Source organism: Lonchura striata, chromosome 5 (assembly GCF_050655825.1).
Source record: "Lonchura striata isolate lonStrDom1 chromosome 5, ASM5065582v1, whole genome shotgun sequence".
In the NCBI taxonomy this organism is placed as follows: domain Eukaryota; kingdom Metazoa; phylum Chordata; class Aves; order Passeriformes; family Estrildidae; genus Lonchura; species Lonchura striata.
The window spans coordinates 44,543,924-44,568,979 of NC_140707.1; the positions used below are offsets into that span (position 1 = coordinate 44,543,924).

The window sequence follows — 25,056 nt, forward strand, 5'->3', positions numbered from 1 at the left end:
ATTTCAAACACTGAGTGCCCACCCTAATATGTACATATATCAGGAGTGGCTACAGTTTTTGCTACATGATTTCAAGAGACAAAAAGAGCTGGCCAAAGGACTTCAATTCCACCTTACAATACTCCTCAAAGTATTTTTTTTTTCTATTTGAATGAAAGCAAAACACTTTAAATGGTGTGGGGTTTAGGTTTTTTTGTTGGGGTGGTTTTTTTTTTGTTGGTGGGTTGGTTTGGGTTTTTCTTTTGTTCATGGTTGTATCCCCCCCCAAAAAAAGAAATATTTCTAATATTTCTTTTCTATTGAAAAGGTCTGATTTTCTGTTCAGATTCCATTTTTCCCTGGAATTATCTTAAAGCACTGAACCATGGAAATTATTTTGTTGCAGAACTTGTTGCAATTTACATCTTTTAAAATGTTTAGTTGGAATGCTTAATTCTATTTAAAAGATACTTAGAGACACATTATTTCAAGTTAATAAGAAGAACTTTCTCTCTGGTTCAGAGGTGTGAGAAGAATCCTCAAGAGCTCTTACATGCTGATGCTGACATTGAACCTTGCAAGAGTAACAAGTTATATATTTATGATCTCTTCTGTCCTGTAAAATGAGGGCAACAGTAATGGGTATGGATTGGATTGTTCTGAAGATTCTCTTGTAGGCAGTGACAGATATGCAATGAGGTATCCTGTAAGTGGCACACATCATGGGAAAGAACATTCCCAATGTCTTTATGCCCATGGTTCACGAGGGAATTTTGAGTCCTGTGTGAGTTGCGACAGATTTTTTTTAAAAATACAATACTGAGTTTCTCACTTGCTTTCTGGTCCACATAGCAGAATTCAGGATGGTTGGAGATGCTACTGCAGGTCAGGTGCAGACTTTTTAGAATATTGCTTCTCCACAGAAGCTGGGGAGTTAAGAACTACAAATGGCAGGAGGAATGAGAAAACTGCTTTTTCTCTTCTGTCATCAGATATTGTATGCCTTTGGCCTTTATCCTCTTTACCACTGTGTTTCTCTTCTTTCTTTCCCCCTTATTAGGGCTCCTGTTCCTCTTTTTTGATTTTATTTTAGTCTCTCTCTCCCTATTACTGACTTAAAATGTTCAGTGTATGTTCAACAAAAGGAAAGATTCATGTGAGCTCTTCTTTTGCACTCATGACTAACAACCTTAGAAATCCAAGTTAAGATGAAGATCATAAGCATTAGTGAGACAGCACAGAGAAAAAAAAAAATGCTGAAACTTGCACCTGGTACTATTGGCATGATATATATTTAGAAATACAAACTGTAAAGTTTCATAGATCCAAGGCAAGGTGAGAGTAAGCCTTACATTGTACCCAGGTGTCAGCTGCATCTCAACAATACCATCTGTTGCCTTTACCAAGCCCCACATACTTCTTTCAAAATGACCAAAGGACAAAGTACCAATACAAAATTGGTATTTTGACTGAGTGGAATTTGTGCTCCCAAGTCATGTAAGGACCTTCTACAAAAAGTTTCTTGGGTAGGTAGTATTTTATGATCTGGTAGATTAAACCAAGATTTCCAAAGTTTAGCAAAGCAGACTATATAAATAAAGTCAATCTACTGCAAAAGATGTGAGAAAAATCCTCACTATTCCTTGTGTCTTTTACCCGTGCGATGTGAGGCTTTAAAGGAGGTGCACCAAGAGTGCCACGCCACTTCATCTGAATGCTGAAGCCCAGTGTCTCTCCTAAAAATCCTGTGCACCTTTGCACGGTTGCTCGAAGAACTGATTTCTTCAGTGGTGAAACGCCAGAACAGGCTCTGCAGAGAGGTGGCTGCCGCCCCAAGTGTGTCAGTGCCTAAGAGGAATCTGGACATTGTCCTGAAGAAGACGCTTTGCTTGTGAGCCCTGCGGTGGCCAGGCGGCGGGGCCGTCCCTGCGGGTACCCCCGCGAGAAGCGGCGGCGCCCTCCTGCTCTGCCCCGCGCTGCTCTCCCGGCGCTGAGAGCGCCTGTTCAGCGCGTCCCGCCTGGGAGCCTTTGTCACCGCTCCCATGCAGATGTGTCCCTTCGCCGCAGCGGCCACCAGCTGCTGCCGCTGGCCGCATTTTTTAATCTCCCCCTGTCCCCCGGCATGGTCAGGCGGTAAAGCGCGTCCGAGCCCGCCGCAGAGCAGCCCCCGGCAGCTCCGAAGGGGCACGGAAAAGGGACTCTGCTGTCCCTGCGGCCCCGCCCTCGGCCCTGCCGCCCGGCTCGGCAGCCGCCGCCATTCCGCGGGCAATGCTGCCCCCGCCCGGCCGCGCCGCGCCACAGCCGGGCCGGGCCGGGGCCGGGGCCGGGGCCGGGGCCGGGGCCGGGGCCGGGGCCGGGGCCGGGGCCGGGGCCGGGGCCGGGGCCGGGGCCGGGGCCGGGGCCGGGGCCGGGGCCGGGGCCGGGGCCGGGGAGGGGCCGGGCTGCGGTGCCCCGAGGCCCAGAGCTTGGCTCTCACCGTACAGTTGTGCAGAAACAGGGCGCAGTAGTTACAATTAGTAATTAATGGTAGTAGGCATGGTTGATGCATTGATGCATGAAGTGTTATGGACAGCAAACATACACACACAGACACACCCCTCCTACCACACCATTTGCTGCTTTGCAAACTTGAGGGTTTATTTCAGTCAGTTTTGTGTTTTCGGACTTAGAACTATAAATACAAGAATTACATTAACAGCAAATACCGAGAGTTACAAGTATAATGTATCAACCAGGCGGGAGAGAGAATGAGGCTGCAGCATGAAGTGATGCCAAAGGGAGAGTTAAAATGCAGGAAGAGAAGAGAAGTCTGCTCCGCTTTAGACTTTTCAAACCCCTTCTGTCGGCTGCTTTCTCATGCTGCAGTTCTTCCATATGCTCCCTACACCCACCAACACACCCACCTACACACACTCACAATTTACCAACATACTTCATGTCTTCACTGAATTAAATTCCACGCCATCGTTCAAATAAAATAAAATAAACAGCTGTTTTCTTTCCACCAAAACCTAATGTTTTCTGACTTGCCACTTGCAAAGCATTTGAAAGAAGCAGGCTGCTGGAGATGCATTTGTATTGACACATTGTGATGTTGCACAGAGGACAGGGCCAGGGCTGGACCTGGACACTCACTTGTGCTCTGAGAACCACTCCACTTAGGAAGGGGCCCCTTCCCTGGAGGAAGCATTTAAAAGCTATGCAAACAGGAGTACACTGTCCTAGTGGTCACTGAGATACCAGAATATGCTTTGGTTGAGCCTCCAGGCCTGATAAATAGAATATTCAAAGCAGTACAGGCAGGGCACTGCAGGACCACATCACAGGTATTTATTTCACAGCCTCCCTTCCTGCAGGGGAAGTACATCTCCAAGAAGTGCAGACACCAGAGACTGGCTGGCATTTACCCTACCTGTGTCATCGTCTGTGTTAGCTCCCAACTCAATTTCCAGATGAAGTTTGAAAGCCTAGCTCACAAACAAAGTAGGAAGGCAGGGCCTAGAAAGAGTCAACAACAGGATCCTGTTGGCAGACATTCCTGTGGTTTGTCAGCCATGGACAAATGTACATCTCTGGAAGTCAGAAACGTTGAAGCAAGACAACCAGTGGCCACATCAATATAAATATGACTCTCCTGTACTGCTCCTTTCTGACTGTTCCAGCATGGTTGTCCTAACAGCTCTGGCAGGAGCAGCTCTCTCAGATCATTGATTGTGTTGGTCACAGCTGCAGGAGCAAGGTTGCTGCACTATAAAGGTGGAAAGCTGTATCTAACTCAAGGCTGACTTGTCATCTAGTAGAATACAAAGACAGAGATTATATGCCTGGTTTATCCATAAAGCACATTGTGAGACACAAATCACATTATTTAAATCAGCTGTATCAATTTACCAGGATATTGTGTAGGTACATGCCAAGTCACCGAGAGCAACTGAAGGACTCAGATGCCTTTGAGAAGGACTACGGAAAATAACTTCCAGCAACTAAACTAAATAGGAGAAATGAGCTATTTTAATCCTTTGCTCTAAGGAAAAAGACATAAACTCCACTACAGCTGTGAAATTATGAACTCAGCTGGGAAGAAGAGAATTCCAATAAAGTTTAATGCAGGTCATATCGGTAGGATTTTGTCATGTTGTTGATTAACAACAGACAATGACTGTTGAACACAAGAACTGTGTTCATCAGAAAACCTAAAAGCTTCTAGCCATGGTTGGCATTAAAAGACTATTTCTTTTTTTTTTTTTTATGGTTTTTATGTGTATTTAAACATCTGGGCTCCCTTTCAGGAATGGATCAGTGGCTAATTATACAAGGAACAAAAAAACCCAAATAATTTTTCTTTCTCTGCTTGTTCTCTCAGTCTTTTGTATTTCAGGTACAATGTCCTCAGTACAGAAAAAAAAAAAAAAGAAAAACAAAACAAAAACCCAAGCATGTATCAAACTGTCAGTGTTATTCCTATTTTCTTATGAAAGCCTCCTTTTCCTGGAGAGATACTGCATTTACATTGTGCTGACCATTTTTTAATACTGATTTACCTGTAAGAATTCATTCCCTAAGGTACATTAAAATTACTATAGAAATATGCCTTCCTGATATTAGTGAGATGTTTAGATGTATTCTTATACATTTTGATCAAGTGGCACCAAAGTGAATTCCAGTAAGCAGCATAGTTTGCATCAGCACAGAAAATAAGAAGTCCAAGACATCAGGAGTATTTTCTAAGAAACTACACCTATTTTTTTTTTTTATTATTTTTTTTTTTTTTTAGGATACTGGATATTTAAAGCATATATTTCTGGAGTTAGGAGCTGAGAAGATAGTTAGATAAATTCTGGCTCTCAAAAGCTAAGGGGAATTCCACCTCTTAGGAGGGCAGAGAGGAATGCACTGGCTCTAAAGCTGGACTCCTCCAGAGTTTCACCACTCCAGAGCAGTGGTGAAACATACTGCTTTACTGGTTATGGATAGCTTAAAGAAGGGAATGTACCAGGAAGAAAAAGAAAAATGAAGTTGTGGGAAGAAGAAGAAGAGAAACAGTCAAGATAACCTAAATTAAAAAGAAGCAACAAAAGAAAAAATGAAAATGCAGGTAACTACTTTTTTTACCTTGTCAAACCTACTATTCTTCCTCAACTTATAGGTGGGGTCAGGCAATGAGCGTTGAGTATGAGAGATTGTACTACAAGGTGAAATGAAAAGAGACACATTTTAAAATCAGTATTTTCACTCTTTAATTTTGCTCTGTTTTCTAGCAATACCAGTTGTATTCTCAATTTATGAGTACATAGGTTTACCATAGATACTGTACTGGGTCTCACAGATATTGAGAGCTACTTTATTGCTGTTATATAGTCAATTATAGCTGCCTTTTTGACTTCATGGCTAAAAAGTGTTGATAACACAGCAGTGTTTTGGCTACTGCTAAATCCTGCTTGTATCAAGACTTTTTCTTTTTCCCAACTCTGTCCCCCAGCAAGTAAGTAGGACATGGGCAGGAAGCTGGCAGGGAACACGGGACAGCTGACCTGAAGTGGCCAAAGGGATGATCCGCACCATATGGTGCCATGCTCAGCAATACGAGCTGAGGTACAAGGCAAGGAAGGGGAGATTGTTTGAAGATGGCCAATATTTGGCATCAGTCTTCTTGTTAGAGGTGGTGAGTGATTGCCTTTGCATCACTTGATATCACATCTTTTTTTCTCACCTATTAAATTATTTTTGCTTTGACCCACGAGTTTTCTCACTTTTTTAGTTTCTCCGTTTTCTCTGCCATCTCACTGGGGAGAGGGGAAAAATGAGTGAGCGGCTGTGTGAGTGCTTGGCTGTTGGCCGGGGTCAACCCACCACAGCAACACTAACAAAATTTCATGAAGTCAGTCAAAATGCCTTGAAATTACTCAAATTCCTCCTTTATGCAACATATTCTGACAATTAAACACGCTGCAATATCTTCAGATATCTTCAGTTATCTTCTCAGTTTTGGTTCTATTATCCTCTCATATAAATCAGGCTGTCATGGCAGGCAGAGGAACTTTTCATTGCTTTGGCTACAGGAGGACTCAAGGAAAACAAACCTGCTAGAACAGATCTTCTGGGATGGACATTAATCTGTATTATTTGTGGAAGAAGCCTTGGAACAGGCTTCTTTACTTGAGACATAAGAAAAGTACCTAATGAAAACTAACAGCAGGAAGCACCCTGCCTCAAGACTGATGACAGTATGGGGTAAAAGAGAAAAAGAGAAAAACTCTCAGCACTCCTTCCCTAGGAGTGCTGAGAGTTTTTTATATTGGGAACCTGATTGTGGCAGCTCTGCAGGCTCAGAGCTCTGCTAAGATGTGTTCTCTCTTAATATTTTAATGAGCTAAGCAAATGACAGTCCCAGCTGAGTACTTGTCTTTGTTGCTGTTGCTAAGCAAAACAATAGTAAAAAATGCTCCTTTTTCAACTTCTAAACATAAAAACAACTGAACCATTTGTTGTGTATGTGCAGAAATTCATTCTACCTCTCTGCCAGTTCAACCCACACACCTCAGTTCACTCTTCCATGTTTTTCATATATACTTGATCAATTTCTCTAACATAGGCTGATTTGATTGTCATGCACATCCTATATATCCTTACAGCCACACAGAGTCCATTCAGTTTGTCCTATTCATCTGGGCTCCAGCACAGCTCTTGGTAATATAGGTCAATGCAGGCTTCTGTTCTCTGGATTGGCTGAATATCTTGCCTTGATGGTTTTAAAGTTCAGCAATGGCATGAGAAATGCTGGCATATTTTTGCATTCTTTCTCTCTTTCCTTCTCTGGTGACTTCCTGCTTTCCTAATAAAGCTTCCTGGTTTTTGGGGTTTTTTTTTCAAATTCATTATCTATTTATCAAATAATTTTTTGCATTTCTAATTCTTTCTTTATATTTTCTTTCACCCTTACATTTTCTTTAGCCATATGTCTGCATTTCCTTAGCCACTTGAGTTTTAACTTATGGGTAGTTAAAATAAGTTCCAGTCTCACATACATTTTGGTGGGGCCTGATGAAGTTATGTTCAATAACATCTCTTTGCAAAATGTGCCTTGTGCTAAAAAAGTTTTATCTAATGTGATACTAAACCATTTTGTCTGTAATATGAGTGAGGAAATTCCTAGTTAAAGCATCAGTGAGTGGTAACTCTCCCTTTCTGATTGAGGCTAATCTCTGATCCTGAACCCTGACCTGTAAGACGCAGTCATCAGGCGTGTTGGGGAGCTACAGATAATAGTTCCAGATTGACTAATGAGACAGAGCAAAACAAGCAAGTGATTATTAGCCCTCCGTAGGCCATTGGTAATAGATTTGCACAAAAAGAGGGGAAGTTTCTATCTTTTGGTGATACTATCTGATGTAAGTGCTTTCATGGCTAACAAAGATGCTGAAAAAAGAACAGTAAGTAGGAGAAAATATTTTCAGTTATAGAGAGTGTTTAGCTTTGATGGAGCTTCCTTTGACTATGGAGTTCAACATGACAATTGTGCTACTCCCAGGTTTTTAATATCATGAGATTACTATTAAAACACTACCATCAAAACAAACAATTTCTTAACATAGCATCATTTCAAGTTCCAGTACACCAGCATTTCCTTATCCTTCATGACAGAGAACTCTTGAGTACTCCTGAGCTCACTGCCAAGGAGCACTTTAAAGGAAGACTGCTGAATCTCAAAAGTGTTTTCTGTGCTCACCACAGTTACCTTTTTGTCTGTCTGCTGGGCACCAATCTCGAGCAAGGTACAATGCTCTACCTCAATTTCACCAGCCTTTTGCTCTCATCTCTGTAATCTACACCTTGCAAGTGCAGTTAACCGATTACACACAGAAAAGGAATTTAATAAATCACATAGGCACACTGTAAAGGATTTTCATGGATTCCTTTCCTATGTAAATGGTCTGTAACTTTTTCATGAATCAGGCCCACAGACTCTTTATTTCACATTTCCATCCTCCCTTCCCTGTAGAATTGCAATTTAAATGATCCTTAAACTTTTGAAGACAATTAGAGGTTAGCTTTGCATATCAGTGACCTACCAGCAATTCTCCTGTAAAGCTCTGATAAATGTACAGTGTTTGATCTACACCTGCCTGATTTCAGGAAGGTAAAAGTGTTTCCATGCTGCTTTGAACTCTATGTAGGGTTGAACAATATACTCAAAGACACCACAAAATAGCTACCACTTTCTGAAAGCTTCACACTCTAAGGACACCATTGTGGATTGCCATGATTTTTTACTTCATTTGAGTTTTGAACAACACATAAATTATTAAAATGGTTTGGACTACCTTGCCAGAAGGATTTAAAGGATGTTCAGAAAATACTTTTGGTTGGTTATGTGCTGTTTTTCTTACATCAAGCCGTAACAGTATTTTGTTAGAAATTGTATAGCCTTTACTCCCAGAAGCAGCAATAGAGACATAACTGTGACTGCCTAAGCAGCCCCCCTCAACCCAAAACCTGTGATTTTTATATTGCAGCAGCCCCATCAGACATGATCTGTGTGGGTTCTTAGAGGAAATGAAGGCTGCCTGACAGCTTGGAATGACCATGTGTGACTTGATCAAAGGCGGAGTAAGATCTACCAAACTGTAGGGACTCAGCACGTAACTAGATTTTGAGTGAATTGTGAAATATTTGAACAAGATTATTTTCCTTCCCTTTCAGCCCTTTCCAACTTCCTCTCTCTGGAAAAGCACTTTCATACTTAGAATATAAATTAACATGCCTCCAAAAGAGTTGATACACATTTGAGAAAATATTGTTGCACAGCATGACTGGACAATTTTATTCCATTTGGGACAGATTCAAAAGATGAAAATTGCGGTAATATTGGAGCATGGAATAGCTCCAAACTCTTTCAGCTTTGTCTGGAATAGACACAGTTTAACTACTATTGTCTAACACAGTGACTAAATATAAATATTATAAAATATTTGTAAATAATGAGTGCCAAATTGATCACATTGTGGAGTTTTACTGGAATATGTAATTCCTGTTATTAACGTGGCATTTATAATTATTTTACTACTGATCACTTAAGATAGTCATCTGTCCATATAGGTTGTCTTATTCAAAAAATATTAATGAGGAGATGGAAACAGCTCTGTGATTTATTCAATCTCTCTGAGACTGTTTCTGCCAGTGTGTGTGCTGATAAATGTTATGTTAACTTTTTCTCTGTTTAACATTCTCCTGGGGAGGCCTTGATGCGATTTAAGCAGTCTCATATATTTAAAGCACAGCATTAATATCTAGTCTGTGGTGGAAAAGACAAGGAAGGGCCACAGGTGGCACAGGCACTATTTTCACAGTCTTTGTCTTCCTCTGTAAAACCTTATTCACACCACAAAGTACTACTGCTCTTAAACTCTTGATTTAGGAAAATATAGTCTGGAAATTACATTCTGCATTGCAAGACTAACAGCCTAAAAGGCCTTTGTTGAATAACAGTCTAATATGTTTTCCACCTTTTTTTTTTTTTTTTTTTTTTTTTTTAGCCTTGGTTTGCATGAAGCTTGGTATACAACAACTTTTTCTTAAAGGAAAAAGAAAATTTTTACAAGATCCTCAATACACACAGAGGCACACATTCACACTTGCATCCTTTCAAGCTATTTTCTAGAATAGTCAGTAATACAGATGTGATGAATCATACATCAATTGCGATTCCAGTTGCATCCCTGTTTTCCAGAAAGAATTTGGAATTGCTAAAGTAATTCAAAGTCTGAGATTTTTGCCTTATTGTCATGAATATTTCTTATGCCTTGTCTGCATTTGATGGGCATCTGATTAAAATGTAGAAAGCTGAATCCATATGACAGAGAACCTAATTTTCTCACTATAGACAGACTGAAAGTAAAAAAAACTTACTAGAGAAAGCCTACTAGATCAAGTAATTCCAGTAAGATTATGCAAAAGTGGTTGGCGATTTGTTTTTTTTTCAGATCAACCATTATTGAAGAAATGCTATCATTGAGCATCACCTGTGGAAAACCCAGACTGTTAGAACTTTATTAAATACTTGGTGAGAAGAACTGATGAAGACTGCTCTGTGTCCAAGTTTTGATTCACCTGCAATTGCCAAAAACCCACGCATCAGGCTTCAAGGGAAGTGCTCTCTACAGAAGGACTTAGAAAGTAGATTATCTAAAAGCTGTCAGCTTTCCTTTGGATGAAATGATAAAGTTGACAACCAGATAGATTTAGTTTTGGATGAGCTGGCTCTGAGGTTGCAGATGTTACAGAAAATGTAACATATTCCCGTCTGAATTACCTTTCATATAATGTAGTGCCTGGTGTGGATAAATGAGATTACCCCTAAGAGATATAAATCCCAAAAACTGGGTCTGCTGTTTATCCATAGATTCAAATAACTTTTGGTCTTTGAGCCCACAGGCTAACTAAAGTTTTCAAAAAGAGGTCAAAGATTCAGCCCTTCAAGGCTTTTATCACCAGACATACAGCTGCCCTTAGGGCAGTTTCCTACACTTTCTAAAATATCACCTGACTACAGAAAAAATCACCTGACTAAAGAAGCCAAGATGATTTTTTCAGATAATATCCTTAAAAAACTGACAACTTTTGGTCCTTTAATACCTTCAATTTGGGATGCTAGTCAGCATCAGTCTCTACTACCTGAATAACTACTGTCCAGTGTCATTCTCTGGAGTTCAGAGTGAAATATTAGGGCAAGTTCAAGTCATGGTCTATTTTCAGAATCCTTAGAAGGGCTTTATTTCTCCTAAAATACTGATTCATTGACTGTTACACACACAAACTAAAGTCTCAATGTCTTTAAGTTAAAAGCTACAGTTCTAGAAAATTATTATTATTATTATTATTATTAGTAGTAGTAGTAGTAGTAGTAGTAGTAGTAGTAGTATCAGTATTAGTATTAGTATTAGTATTAGTATTAGTATTAGTATTAGTATTAGTATTAGTATTATTAGTATTAGTATATAACTGAGGGATCTGCCAAAGAAAAACCAGAAAATTTCTGTAATGTTACCACTGTCATGTTTTTGTTAGACACAGTAAAATGTTTCTAAAGCACAGAAGTTAAATCATCTTTCATTGCAATACCCTTAATTAGAATATTATGTTATGTCCAACTACACATTGCTTGTAAAGTCTCTTTGCCAAAAGTTCTTTGTAGTAGAAAGGCAGAGGTGACATAACGAAAATAGTTGATAACCTGATGATCCTGTTTATCAAAGCTCTCTGTTTCTCCCATTTTCATTCTTCCTCACTTGAGTTGGGTGAAACCAACACTTGTCACTTGTAGATTTAACTACTTTGGACATTTCTGAATAGAGTGTCATTGGGGGGTTTATGTCAGTCTTAATTAGCCTGTTTTCAGGTTTGTTGGTAAGTCTAATAATACCACTGTCAAGATACTGCTCTGTTTAACAGGTGATAAAATGTATTAGGCTGACAACTACTACAACTACTCTCTGTAGTTCTGAAGTAAACAGAGATAATTACTTATTATTTTCCTGAAGTTTCACAAAGTGCAAATCACAAGTCGAACAATATGTATTTGTTCTGTGCTTTGAAACCTAGGCCTTACTGGCCAACATGCTGATTTCATACAGTCAATAACACACTGGGATTCTTGGTAACCAACCAGCTACAGTGGCACAACCATATAAAATATTGCATTTCAGGAGGTACAGGAAAAATTCAAGATAGGAAAATTAGAAATGAATCCCCAAAGACATTTTAGGGGTTTCAACAAAGTCCAATGAACTATATTAAAAGTGAATCTAATATAAAGGAATCCAAGGTCTGGACACTCTAAAATTTATCATGCAATGGGTTAAGCAAAGCTCTCAGCTCCAACATGAACACTGGGGATAGCTTTTTCTCTAAGTCAGACAATGAAGAAAGCTTACTAATATGGAAACAAGCCAGAAATGCCACACTGAGGGAGAATTTATTTAGTGGTTTCCTATCATCTCTGGCAAGCAGACAACAAAAGATTCCTTGATCTTCTGTGGGGATCTATGGACATTAGCTACTCAGTTATACCTCGGAGTTTTTTGTACTTAGCAGACGTTAAGAAAAAATAATCTGTTGGAGAATGCATATTTAGATGGTATGAAATGCTTCAGCTGGATGCTAACACTTGACAGGATCTCTACATTTTTTACATTTTAACTACTGAAATAGTAGTTTTAATTTTCTGTCCTTTCTGCATAAGCCACTTCTGAACACAAGCAAACCATGCCCTATTTTTTGTTCTTGCTGCTCTGTCGTCAGCTTCAGCTGGCAGCCATTGTTTCTTGTATGGGAAGAGATAATAAGCAATAGATATCCATCCAGCACTATTGCTGCTCCTTCTGGAATGCATGATGATTTACACTGAGATTACTGTGCCATGCAGAGATTTCAATACCACAGTCATTACTACAGTACACAAACTTTGGTCTGCAGTGCATTAAGCAACATATTCCAATATCTCTATATGAGCTTCATCAGTGATGAAGAGCTGGAGTGCCTTGTTCATAGCCTGCTGGTTAGATGAAATTTGTGAAGGCAATTCAGTTACTGATGTATGTCCTTCTCACTCCTCACTCTTTTAAATAAGGATCAAAACATGGACAGGTTGTCCTGACAACCTGCTCCAAGGATCAAACCATTCCTTTCCCAGGTATGAACATAGGAAGTGGTAAGAGTTGCTCTGCTGGTCATACACTGAACATATCTGCTGTGACCATGTTCTTTACTTCCTTTTGCCCTCGGCATCTGTAGTTTCTTCAGAAAATTTATAACACATGCTTTCAATATAGGGCAAGGACATGCAGGAATTTTTATGAGTGGGATCAGAGTGCAGTTATTAATTATTTTTGTAGTACTTTAAACATACAGAGTTCTCTCTGTTCTTCCTAGGATAGCTAACAATGCAATTTACACACAATGTAGCTCAATGAAACAGATAAAAGAAAACACGGGGCAGTTGGAAGAGAGCAGAGGTTTTAGCATTACATCTACATGGTTAGACAGCAAAGGCTAGCATGTAAATGTAAATTTCACAAGGTAAATTTACGAGACTAGAAGTAAAATAAAAAATAATTAAATGGAATAAAATAATAAAATAAAATAAAATAAAATAAAATAAAATAAAATAAAATAAAATAAAATAAAATAAAATAAAATAAAATAAAATAAAATAAAATAAAATAAAATATCTGTGTCTTTTATATAATGGCATTTTGTAAAATGATATCATTTTGTAAAATGATATCATTATTAAGAGGTCTCTGTAGTACACCAAACGAGGTTACCCTTGCTGTTAGAATGTCCAATTCAGAAAGAATAAAAGTTAACAACTGATCAAATCAAATTAAAATATAGAATCCCCAGCATACCCTTTCATCATGCTTTAATGGCATGTAAAAAGCACATCCTTAGATAACCAAGTGAATCTGAGCAAATCTTTATGCACACATGTCATGGACAAGGACTTACCTCAGCTTTTTACAATATTCTTTTGAAGAGCTGCAAATCTGAAACTAAATCCAAATGTATAATTACTTAAGGATATCCAGAGAGCAGACTCGGATCATTTGTGAGAGCAAAACCAGTCCAGCATACAAGAAATCTTTGAACTGTACATCCCTTTTAAGGGCACATAAGCTTGTATATGAAGAACAATATCCAGCAGAAAAGTCAAATAAAAAGGGGCAGTAAAGCTAGCTCTTTCTTGAAGCAATGCCTGAGGGAATCTAAGGGAATTGGCTTTGTGGAATAATCTGGAAGATAGATTCAAAGCATATTATTATCATTCTAAAATATTCCTTTCTTGTGGAATTAAATTTTGTGAATTCATCTTTATTTCTCTGCTCAAAGAAAAACTATGTAAGTTACTCTCCTCTCCCAGCTTCAAAATCCTGGAGGTTGTTTCTGTCTTCATTAGGGTCTCCCTGAGTTTTGCTATTAACCTCTAAAGGAATAAGACTTGATTGTCATACTACTTCAGGGGACTCTGGAGATTCAGTTGCTAATCCACTTTTATATGTAAATTACATAAATCATTGATTTATATGAAATTGAGGGGAAGGAGATGCTTGTGATTTTGCTAGATAGAGAATCAAGGCTTATGTAATTGTCAGCTCTCAGAATTATAAAATTAAAAGAAAAACAAACCCCTTCAGAATAGCAAGAGTATCCAGTTCATCATCATTCTGCAAACTGGTACCTTTATGGGTTTTGCTCTTTTTCTTTTCCATCCCCACTGTTCTTAATAATTCAGTACCTTCTTTCTTTAATCATGTTATTAAAGGCAATAGACTGATGATTAATTTTGCTTTCTTTGCTCTCTCAGTGATGTCCATTAATGAAGACTTACTTTTCAGCACCATTGACTCAGTTATCTAAATTATTTATTTGGTTGAGCAGTACACTGTTCCAAACTTTTCTCAGTGTAGCAACTACTTATAGCTCAGATTAGAGTTTCATATTGATTTTCTCCTGGAAAATGTGTATGAAATGGATTGTGCTTTAAAATGCCAGAAGTGGCAAAAGCAGTGCTAAAGAAGGTGCGGCTAAAAAGATAACAATAATTCCTTTTGCTGTAGCAGTTTTACATTCATTCTTTACATTTTGAATGAGTAAAAGACTTTTGAAAACCATAATTGTGCTGTACTTGTCATAAAGAACCTTATTTCCTGCTAGTTAGGGTATTGGCCTAAGGTATCAAAGTCAGATATGCATTTTCTGCCTTTTGCACTCAGAACAAGTATTAGTCCCTGACCACTGTAAATCAGAGATAAAACAGATTTTAATGTCTTCCCACCCAAAGCCTGTTCACTAAATCATCACCTCCAGAAGACCTCATGTAGATGTTCAAAGAATTAATGCATATTAATAATATTTACTTCATGGATCATTTTTGAGATTCTTCATTTGTGTCAGTGATTTCCCATTGCCTTTTTTGTCCTGATTCTAAGGAAACCTAGATTGCTTGTTGGATGTGTTGATATCACTCAGCTTCATTTTCTCCCACTTTTTACTCTCCTACGACCATCCAATTCATAATGCCTCTTTCAACTGCTTTCACAACTGATCCTACTATGTTTCCTACTCCTATCTCCTAATAAAAATCTTTTTAAAGATTTAATTCCTTTCAGTCTTTAGTGTAATCCAGTAAACAGAAATATTTGTTTCTACCTGACTACTTGAAAAAAATAGTCTGATAAATTATCTTCATTGTGCTTCATATGACATTGTAAAAGTTTATTTTCTTTGTTAGGCCTGCATTTCTTCACCTAAATACAGTACTTTGGGATGATGGAAAAAGCTTTTCCATTCAAAGTCCATGACCATCTAGTGGTTAGATTCTTAGGAATATCTGTAGAGTTCAGATAAATTCTGTAGGATCTGTGTAAAGCACTTATCAGAGACAAGGATGAAAGCTTAATTGAGTACAAAATAGTACAAATTAGAAGAATATATAAAAGAAAAATGGAACGTGAAACTTACAATAAAATGTTAGTACTATTTGGCAGATGGAAAGGATCTTTACTGTCTATTTTGTTTGTTATGGAGATGATACATAAAAAGCTTTGCATGCAGAAGTATTGGAAATTCCTTGACTTGAGACATGGTGCCACCACCTGTAGCTATGTCTGCAGAATGTGACTTTGGGAGAATTGACAGAAGCTATTGTATTTTCTCCAGATAGCAGGAATGTTTGTTCCTAGGCATGATGTGACACCAAGTACCATGGTGTTTCAGTGTAGCACAAGTAATAACAAATTTTATTTTAAAGCATTTTTTGATCAAGAAAATATTTGATCTCTCCAGTTTTCAGAAACAAACTGAAGCACAAAGGAAATCTGAAAGTCATATTTTCTCTGTAGTAGACAATGAAACCATTTTTATTGGGAGATAAATGCTATTTCCCACTAGGGAAACCTTGGGGAGACCTCACCCTTGTAAGCAATTACATATGGGAGTAAAACCATTCTTTAAATGACTACTTTGTAATGAAAAAGAAATTTTTAGCAAACAGACTGAGAAATGTCACTCACATCCTTAGCATCTTTCTTATTAAAAACTAGATTGGCAATGCCAAGTTTTCAGTGCATTAGTGGTCCTAAATTTCAATAACATAGAGCAGATTCCTTCCTCATTAGTGCTGGATCTTATTGTACAACAGAGGTAAAAAATACATTATTTTCCATTTGACAGCACTGAGAGTCAAGTGCTTATTATCAAACCCAGTCCAGACCATATAACCCAAATCTTTCATATCCTGAAAATTTCAGTACCATTCTCTACAGAAAAAATTGAGATGGAGAGTGTTTCGATAATGTTTGACTAATGAATTTAAGTAGTTTTTATTAAATATTTTCCGAACTTAAGTTCCTATAGAATATTTTTTAAAAGAGTGTCATTTTTGAAATATAAATTCTATAACTTCTGAATTAATGAAAGCACTTCAGGCACTTCACAGAGTAGATGCATTCTCAGCCACTTCTTAACAGCACAACAAGCTCATCTCTACAAAAACTTCTACTCAAGATTAAAGACTAGATGTGATGCTGCTTATCTGGACTCTTAAATGTTTCAGCAGAAAAAGCAAAGTATATGAAAAAAGGAACAAAATCTGAGGTAGGAAGAAACTTGCAGACTTGCATTTACCAGTATTGTAAGTGCAGCATCACGCCCTGGCTCCAAGGGATTTCTCTCTGTCTGTTCTCAAGGTGCCACAGACACAGTGCAGCTGCATGATTGTGATTTAGATCATTGAGAAAATAGTTGCTTGAGAAAAAACTGTGAGAAGGGGGCTGCTTGAACCCTCCTTGCTCAGAAGCTGCTTTCAATTCCCCGTTCTCTTGCTTGATCCCTGCCAAGGGTCCTTGGCCATGCTTGGCCATCTACCCCAGTGATCCAGACTCGATCTGACTCACTGACTTGCTTTCACAGCTTGGGCACACACTTGTCTCTCCACCACAGATTTCTGGCAGCCCCATGCTGACCCTCATTGCCATCACCAGACTTGCTGTTCTCTGCTTTGGGTTTTATGGGACTGGACCTTTGTTAGTGCAATCACAGCCCTGCACCTGCCTTTGGTAACCCTTGGCTCTTGGCTCCCTTTTCTTTAGAGAGCATCCTGCTCTTGCTGCTCTCACACAGTATCTTCAAATGCCATAAGAAAAAATAACACACACACACACAAAAAATGAGAGAATAAAAGAGAAGACAAACATAGCAATGGATAAAAATCCTTTGCAGGTCACCTTAGGCATTGCTTTTTTGGCAGAAACCAATTTGAGTATTTATAGCAAAGCTAAAACCCATTGAAAGCACAGGTCAAAATGGAAACACTGACCCTTGCCTACTGCAGGGCTAGTGATCATCACCCCTGTCTAAGCGCTTGTAAGCTGCTTGCAATAAAAAAAACCTCTTAGTTTCAGCCCTCCAAGTGTCAGCCCTCTGTACTGGTTAATATTATCGAGGGAATCCTTGCCTGACAAAAAGTAATTTAGGATCCATTAAATATGATTACTTGGCCTTGAAAATGATGGATATTGAACAGAATTATAGGATCACTTTACAAAAGAAAGGTCTCTTTTACATCCTTTCTTGTGGGGCATTAAATAAAGTCTGAGAAAACTCCTAAGGGATTTCTGGCATTTATGGGTTACATTTATGAAAAGAAGGATTGATATTCATATTAAAAACCCTAAAAATTAAACAGGGTGATGTGGTAAGCACATGGACAGCTGAGACATATCTAAAAAGTGAGTGACATGTTCACCAACTGTTTTCATTGCTTCAGTTATACTAGAAATATGAAAAGTGCCTTTAATTTCAGACTAATCTTTCATGTACTTTATTGGAATATTAACCCCAAGTGGTTTCCTAAGTTCCCCATACTTCTCACTATAGCTCTGTTTTTAACTGAAGTATTTATGCCAAAGGTTTTCAAAATCCTTAGGTCACTGTTTTCATCAATGTCCTTTCCTAGCCATATGTTGAAAGGGAATTGTATAGAGTTGTATACTTGATATGTTTGTGCTACTTTACCCTAACTGAAATCTATTCCTAAGAACATATTTTAGGTACATGGGAGGTTTAACCTCTTCATTACTGAATCATCTGCCTAAAGTTCAAAACTACAATGAAAATAGAGTTTGATCTCTCTCATAATAAAATTTTAAACTTTCAAAAAAAATTTCTTTAATTTTTATTTTTATTTTTCCATGAGGTGGTGGAATGGCTGACTTATCCTACTGAGAAAGTAGGAAATATGGCCCCCAAAAATAGAAAAAAATGGTTTTGGATGGCTCCCCTTGAAAAGAAATCCTTCTCAAGAATCAAGGCGAAAGGGAAAAAAATAAAAATAAGATAATAAGGATTAATTAGGTCTTCTGCTGTGATCTTCCTCATCTTGTTGTTTCCCTGTAAGAAGCTGCCCTAGAAACCACAGCATCCTGAAATCCTGATCCCTGATCCTCACTCTGATTATTGTCTACAAATAAGGGTTCAACTTACAAACAGAAATTCCAATACTTCTTTATCCCTGAATCTTCATCATTAACCATAAAGCAGCAAATTCATCACTAAGACAAAAAGCACATTCATCATCTACTTCATAGCCATAAACACAACCACAGTTTGGGCACAGCACAAGGCATGGGCCACTGACAAATCTTGGCTTGTGTGCTTTCCTTTTTGAGATAAGGAGGAGGTTTAATATATCTTTGAGTTTCAAGCCAGAATTGTCAAGGAATTCCCTGCCAAACTGATTTTTGATTGCAGTGTGTATGTTGAGCATATAGTCAGACATTGCAAGACTGTGGATGTGTACTTTGAACCATTCACATACACTGGCATTTAAATTTCAGAATTTTAAAAAAATATTAATATATCCACTCAGTGACATTAAATCATCCCTCTGATTTTTAGATCTGATTGTATGCAATGCACAATGGAAGCAAGTCCAACCCCTTCCAGAGACAGCTTTTCTGCTACTTGATGTAATGTGGAATCACTTGTACCTGTGCAAACATGGCACAATATTTTATGGGACTACATACAGTGCTTTAATTTACACTGACAACAGCTGCTACATGCATAGGGCTGGAGAGATCTCAAGATATCTCAGCTTCAGCAGCAAAGTAGGTTAACTCAGAGCTGTTTTCTTTTAACTAGCAAAACAGCAACACACAGCAGCTTCATGCCTCAGGCACACATCACATACAGACACATGGGTTTAAATCCCAGTTTTGCCAGTTGCAGAGCACAGCAGTGAAGTGGGATTTTCCACATCCCCTATGAATGTCTCAGCTATTTGTTTGTTCAGAGAGAGGGGCAGTCTCACTTTCCAGTTTCAATCAGAAAAAATACATGCTTGACATGAGATAACTTCACCAAAAAAGGTTGTGTTAAAACTGATAGATGGGTCAAAAAATAATTTTAGTGTATGAGTATTTTCTAATAAAAAAGTGGTTTCATCAGGCAGTTCTTGACCAGTCCCAGTAATGTAAGCTTTGCACAAATTTTGGTGACTTTATTATACATTAAAAAATGTAATTAAATTTATACAAAAATATTTCCTAATGTAATCACTATAGTTTCCTTATCCTCAGCATGAAAACTAACTTTCATTTTTGAAAGGAATTTATTATTACGTATCTGGGAATATTTAGAAACATATGAAGTTTCTTTTTGTTTATTTTTTCTTTCTAGTACATAACTGGAATCATCTTGGAGAAAATTAAACTGAAAAGTCCTATCAGCTAATTATAGAATGAGATGCAGAGGGGAAAAAAGATATGTGGCTGTAAAGAAATGAGCACTAGTCAGCCTTTGATCATGATACTAAAAATCCTTATTAACTATATTCCAATGTATGGAAGTGCACATAAAAATATATTTTTTAATTATGCATAATCTAATTATTCCTTAAACAGCAATCTTAGGTAGCCAGACTAAGGCAGAAACACATTTTTATGGTGGCAACATAAACCCTGCCAAAACAGGAGCTCATAATGGAAGTGATAACACAACCTTCACACTTCATGTGCAAAGAGCATAATAAAATTTAAAAACTATTTTATCTTATCTGTTAAGTGTATTGTCACAAACTGGCTGTTCAACAGGAAAATAGATGATGACAGCATGCAAGCAAAATAAATCAGGATCAATTTATGCTTTTTGTTATACATATTTTGTAATTTTTAAAAATAAAATACATTATACAGATTTCAGTATTGCACTTTTTTTATAAAAGCTGCTCACTGATGCTGAAGCAATCCAGCAAGTTGTGTTGCAGTATAGATTTTCTTGTACATCTTTTCCCTCTCAGTACTAGAAGTGAATATAATGAGAAGTTACAATACCCAGGCTGGAGAGAACATTTCATTCTGTGAGAGTTTAGAAATGTGTCTTTTACTTGAAGGCATCAAAACACTATCCTAAGTTTTTTAGTTTCATGCTCTTCCAGGGTTACATATACCTATAAAATTTGCCAGATTTTTTCTAACGTTTAAATAATTTGCAACACCAGCTCTCATCATGCTGTATATGTGGACACATGCACCTAAATATATTTCCTTTACATTTCTGTGATTACCCTGCATTGCAGTGTTTTAAAAGCAGTGCTGAATGCATGGTCATACCATCACAATGTTCTGCTGATACTTCATGTATTGCTGGATTTATGGTGTCATGCAGTGTTGGACCCCTATCAGAAAATGATATAATTTCAGACCAGGAGTGAAACTATTTAGTTTCTATAACTTTTCTTGTTTCATTCAATCTTTTTTTGTTGTTTTTTTTCTTTCTCCTAGGTACTGGCAGATGGCCTAGAGATCTGTTATTCCTTATGGTGGTTAATACAGATAGACGCCTAAAAAATATCTGAAGTTGTTCTGGGACATTAAAATAAAGATTTTGAAGATATGAATGAAGACATGGCTCAGCAAATATTGAGTGGAACTGAGAGGAATCCTATGGTACATTCAGACAAAAACATAGGATGGTGCAGAACTGTGAAGAGAAGTAAAGACATTATGAATTGGTCAACACTGACTATTGCTGATCAGCAGGTAATTACAGCATTCTTAGTTAACCAATCATTCATCTTGAAATTAAGATGTTTGTGACTACTGAGTGAACATCTTTTTCTCTAACTCATAAACCTGGGTAAAACATAAGAGGTTCTGTGGTCATTGGAGTCACAAAAAGAGGCAAGTAATGGAATACATGGAACCATTTTTCTTTCACTTCAGTTGTCAGCATTCAGTAACAGAAACTAAACCTTCTCTTTGGACTGGTGTTTTGGTTTCTAATCTTTCTATGTATTGTACTGATCTCTGCCATGTGACTTTTAGGTGCTGGCATTGTTTACTTTATATTCACTGGTGGACCTTCTATGGGTTATGAAGTCTCATCATTTTGAAGTTTTTAAGTTGCTACTATACAAAAGATGTGTGGAAAATGTGGAGAAAAAAAAGTACCATGGAAACTCAAAATTCATTATAGGATGGTAAAATTGGGGCATGCTTTTCCTGTATCAAAGACAGACCCTACATAGTGAAACAGGTGAACAGACCCTAGATACACACCTTCAGCTTTTGACTTACTGAAACAAGAGTTTTAATGGAAAGTTACCAAACTTAGACCACAGAGCTCAGGAAGTTGTTCATAACATTATTTGCTTTCTGACTTAGGGTTAAAGCAGAAGTTGGAAACTAAAGAATGCATCAGGGTTTTCAGAATAACTACACAGTGGTGATCACACTGCGGGGCAGATGAAGTATCAGAGTGAGTTTTGAAGACAAATATATCATCTATCCATACTGTGTAAACCTTTCAGGGTTAGCTCTGGGCAGTACACCCAGTACAACTAGCAAGAAAGGATCTTCTTCTTCTGGCTAACTCAAGAATGTACATTAGGTGAAGACAGGTCCTGGAACTATCTTTTACCTTAAAATCCAATCCTCCAGATATAGAAATTAATGTCCTCCAGATCTTATGCAAGTAAATATCTGCCTTAGAAGTCAAAAGTATCTTTTTCTCCAAGATAATTTTATCCTTTCAGCAATATGATTTTAGTTGACATTAAGCACATCTATTCAATTTCAACATATTTATTGAGTTATCAGGTAATTTGATAATTTGACAACTTGATTTGTCAAGATTCTCAGCAGTGTAGATAAAACTAATTGTATTGACAGACAGGAGTTTTTGAGTAAGTCAATACAGGGGCACTGGAGTTTAAGAATAGAAAGGATTTCATAGCTCATCAAATCCAATTTCCTGGTGCCACAGGTGGTCAAGTGTTTCATGTTCTACTACTGGTATATTTCTGGAAAAATAAACATACAGCTTTACTAATTGTCTCACTTTAAGCCTTACAAGTTTTGCTACTATTTAAGACTCTCAGTTTCCGTCTCTTTTCACCTACCTAGTGATCCATATTGCAAACTGAGGCAAAATATTAATTGCATTTTGAATATTCAATGCATTTTGAACCATGAATGGTTTATCCTCCATTGCTCCTTTATCTTCAGTGAACAGGGATGACACTTAATGTTCTTTTAAATTTATGTGGATGACGAACCTTTTGTTCTCTATTGTTTTAAGATTTATAATGTTTGATTTTCAGTAAATCTTATTTCACCACTATACTTCACATCACTGAAGTTTAGCTTTCCTTGCTAACCACTGTTTGGTTTAAGTAATTCTAATTTTGTGAAATTCACCCTTTCTTTTGAAATCAGTAAACCTGAAGACCAACTTTTATTAAACCACCAGCTAATCAAAATGTTATGTGTATGTCATCACTTAAAAGGTTATTTTTATGACCAGCTATTCTTTAGTGCACATACCTCTTCAAAAATCTAATATAAACCAGTTCTAAAATAGAATCAGCTCTATTTGATTCAGTAATCATTCACTATTGTTTACATCTGGTTCCAAATATTCTTATTGACACTTTTCTCCCAGGGAGTGACATAGAAATTAATCTGTCCAGCAGTAATTTTTACTATTGTGTTCCTAGGTAATTTATTTATTTTTAACTAAAAATGTAGTCCTACAAACCTAAAAGCCAGTTTAAATGTTAGATCTTTTTGTCTTTCAAACCTCCATCAGCTCCAACTACATTTAATTTTGTCCCTAATATCTCCAATGATGGAGACCTCACAACATCTCTGGACAACCATCTGGTTTTACCATTTTCAAAGCAAAAAAGTTGGGGATTTTTTTTCCTCTTGTTTAGGTGAAATTTCCTGGATTTAAGTCTGTGTCTCTTGCCCTTGCAGTGGTGACCACTGAGAGGAGTCCAGCTCCAGCTTCTTCCCTCCCTGCCTCCCACTTCAAAACATATTTAAACACATTGATAAGATCCCTGCTAGGTCCTCTCTTTCTGAGGCTAAACAGTCACAGCTCTTTCAGCTTCTCCTTACACAGCAGATGCTACTTAATCATCTTAGTGCCTTTTTGCTGGACTAATTCCAGTATTTCCAGCTCTACCTTCTACTGGGAAGGCCAGCAGTAGGCACAGTACTGAGCACGTTTTGTTTTCTCCATATCTGTTTTTATGTTACTTTTACAAATTCCATGAAAGGAGTTAATTTCCATTTAATGAAAAGTCATTTTTAGCTCCTGCATGCATACATATACCTTGGAATTATATTGCAAATTTAATGTTTCAGTGATGTAAGGAATACTTTATCACTCAGTGGCCACCTAAGCTAGCAAATGGTACCGGATGTGCAAAGTCAGAAACTCAAAATTCAAATATTAGACACAGCATGTGCAATTTTATACTGCATTTCAATTTTTCACTTCTATCTCATCAGAAAGTTCTTTTAAATTGAAACAAATGAATCTACAGGAAGGAGGTGAAGAGAAGGGGAACTTTCTATGGAGTATGTCAATCTGTAGATTAATTAATACATTGATTCCATTTGAGAGCCTGAATGTACCTGTCTTCCCACTTAGATACCCACTGTGCAATCAGTGGTAATTTAAAAATCAATTGCTCTTCTGTAGTAATTAGGTTTGTCCATTTAAACAGATAAAATTGATAGAGCCTGCAACTAATTTCAAAGCAGGGATTCTTAAGGGATTGAAGAGATTAAGAGCTGTGAGCCAGCAATTTGTGGGTTTTTCACTCAACAAATGAACATCTACATACACTGGTTTGTGTATGTTTCAATTACATTATACCAGATAAGAAAATTATTTTGAAATAGACTGCTAAACAAAGCATACTATATTGCTAGACAAAGCCAAAAAGTTAATGAAAGTGATTCTTAAAGGCACTGATATAGAATTATTCTTACATCTCATAGAATTAAATATGTTGTCTTTAAAATTTCTCATATTCTTTGGAAATTTCTCTTTCTTTTCCCTATGATTTTGTAAGTCTGGCTGAGTAATGTTTACTCTTCTCAAAAATTTCATTAGAAGTTATTTTCTGTTTGGAGCATACAGAGACAATTTATGGAGCTCTTGACACACAGTGCTTAATCAAATAATATATGATACTTGCACACATAGAATACATATTTCTGAGATTCATTAAACAACTATCTTCCCTCAAGGCAATTCATTGTTATGCACCAGAGGGCTTTAAGATGGACTATTTAGGGAAAAAAAAAAAAGCAGAAAATAGGGCAAGAGAAAAAGGAGGAAACCTAAGACTAACATTAAATGCATATTCACAGTTTTAAAAGCCTTTGCAATTTACTGCAGCCCCGAGGTGGCATTAATTGACACATTAGCAAGTTATATACTGTGTTATGTGTCTATTTAGCCTATAACACAATAAAAATAACACCAGGGGAATCGCTGTAACACATTGCATATACAGCTTGTGTTTAAAGTAGGGAACACCTTACAAAAGCAGACAAGAGCAGATTAATGATAATGTGTTGCAGTTAACTCACAGACTGTCCCTGCAACTCATGTAATTGAATTGCCAACTGTCAGCTAGCAGAGGCATCTTCACAATATTTTAAGGCAATAATCTTATACTTCCTAAAAATTAATGGGAAAAGAAATTTATTTGAATGA

The 25,056-nt window shown here is 37.4% G+C and overlaps 1 protein-coding gene across 1 annotated transcript in view; it reads left to right on the forward strand.

The window, feature by feature from the left end:
* DPH6 (diphthamine biosynthesis 6) overlaps positions 1–21,146 on the forward strand; it is a 223,400-nt gene extending 202,254 nt beyond the window's left edge. Inside the window, exon 16 of the transcript XR_014955604.1 lies at positions 20,820–21,146. The gene's annotated coding sequence lies outside the window, so the exon portion shown is untranslated. The remainder of the gene's footprint in view (positions 1–20,819) is intronic.
* The last annotated feature ends 3,910 nt before the right edge of the window (positions 21,147–25,056 follow it).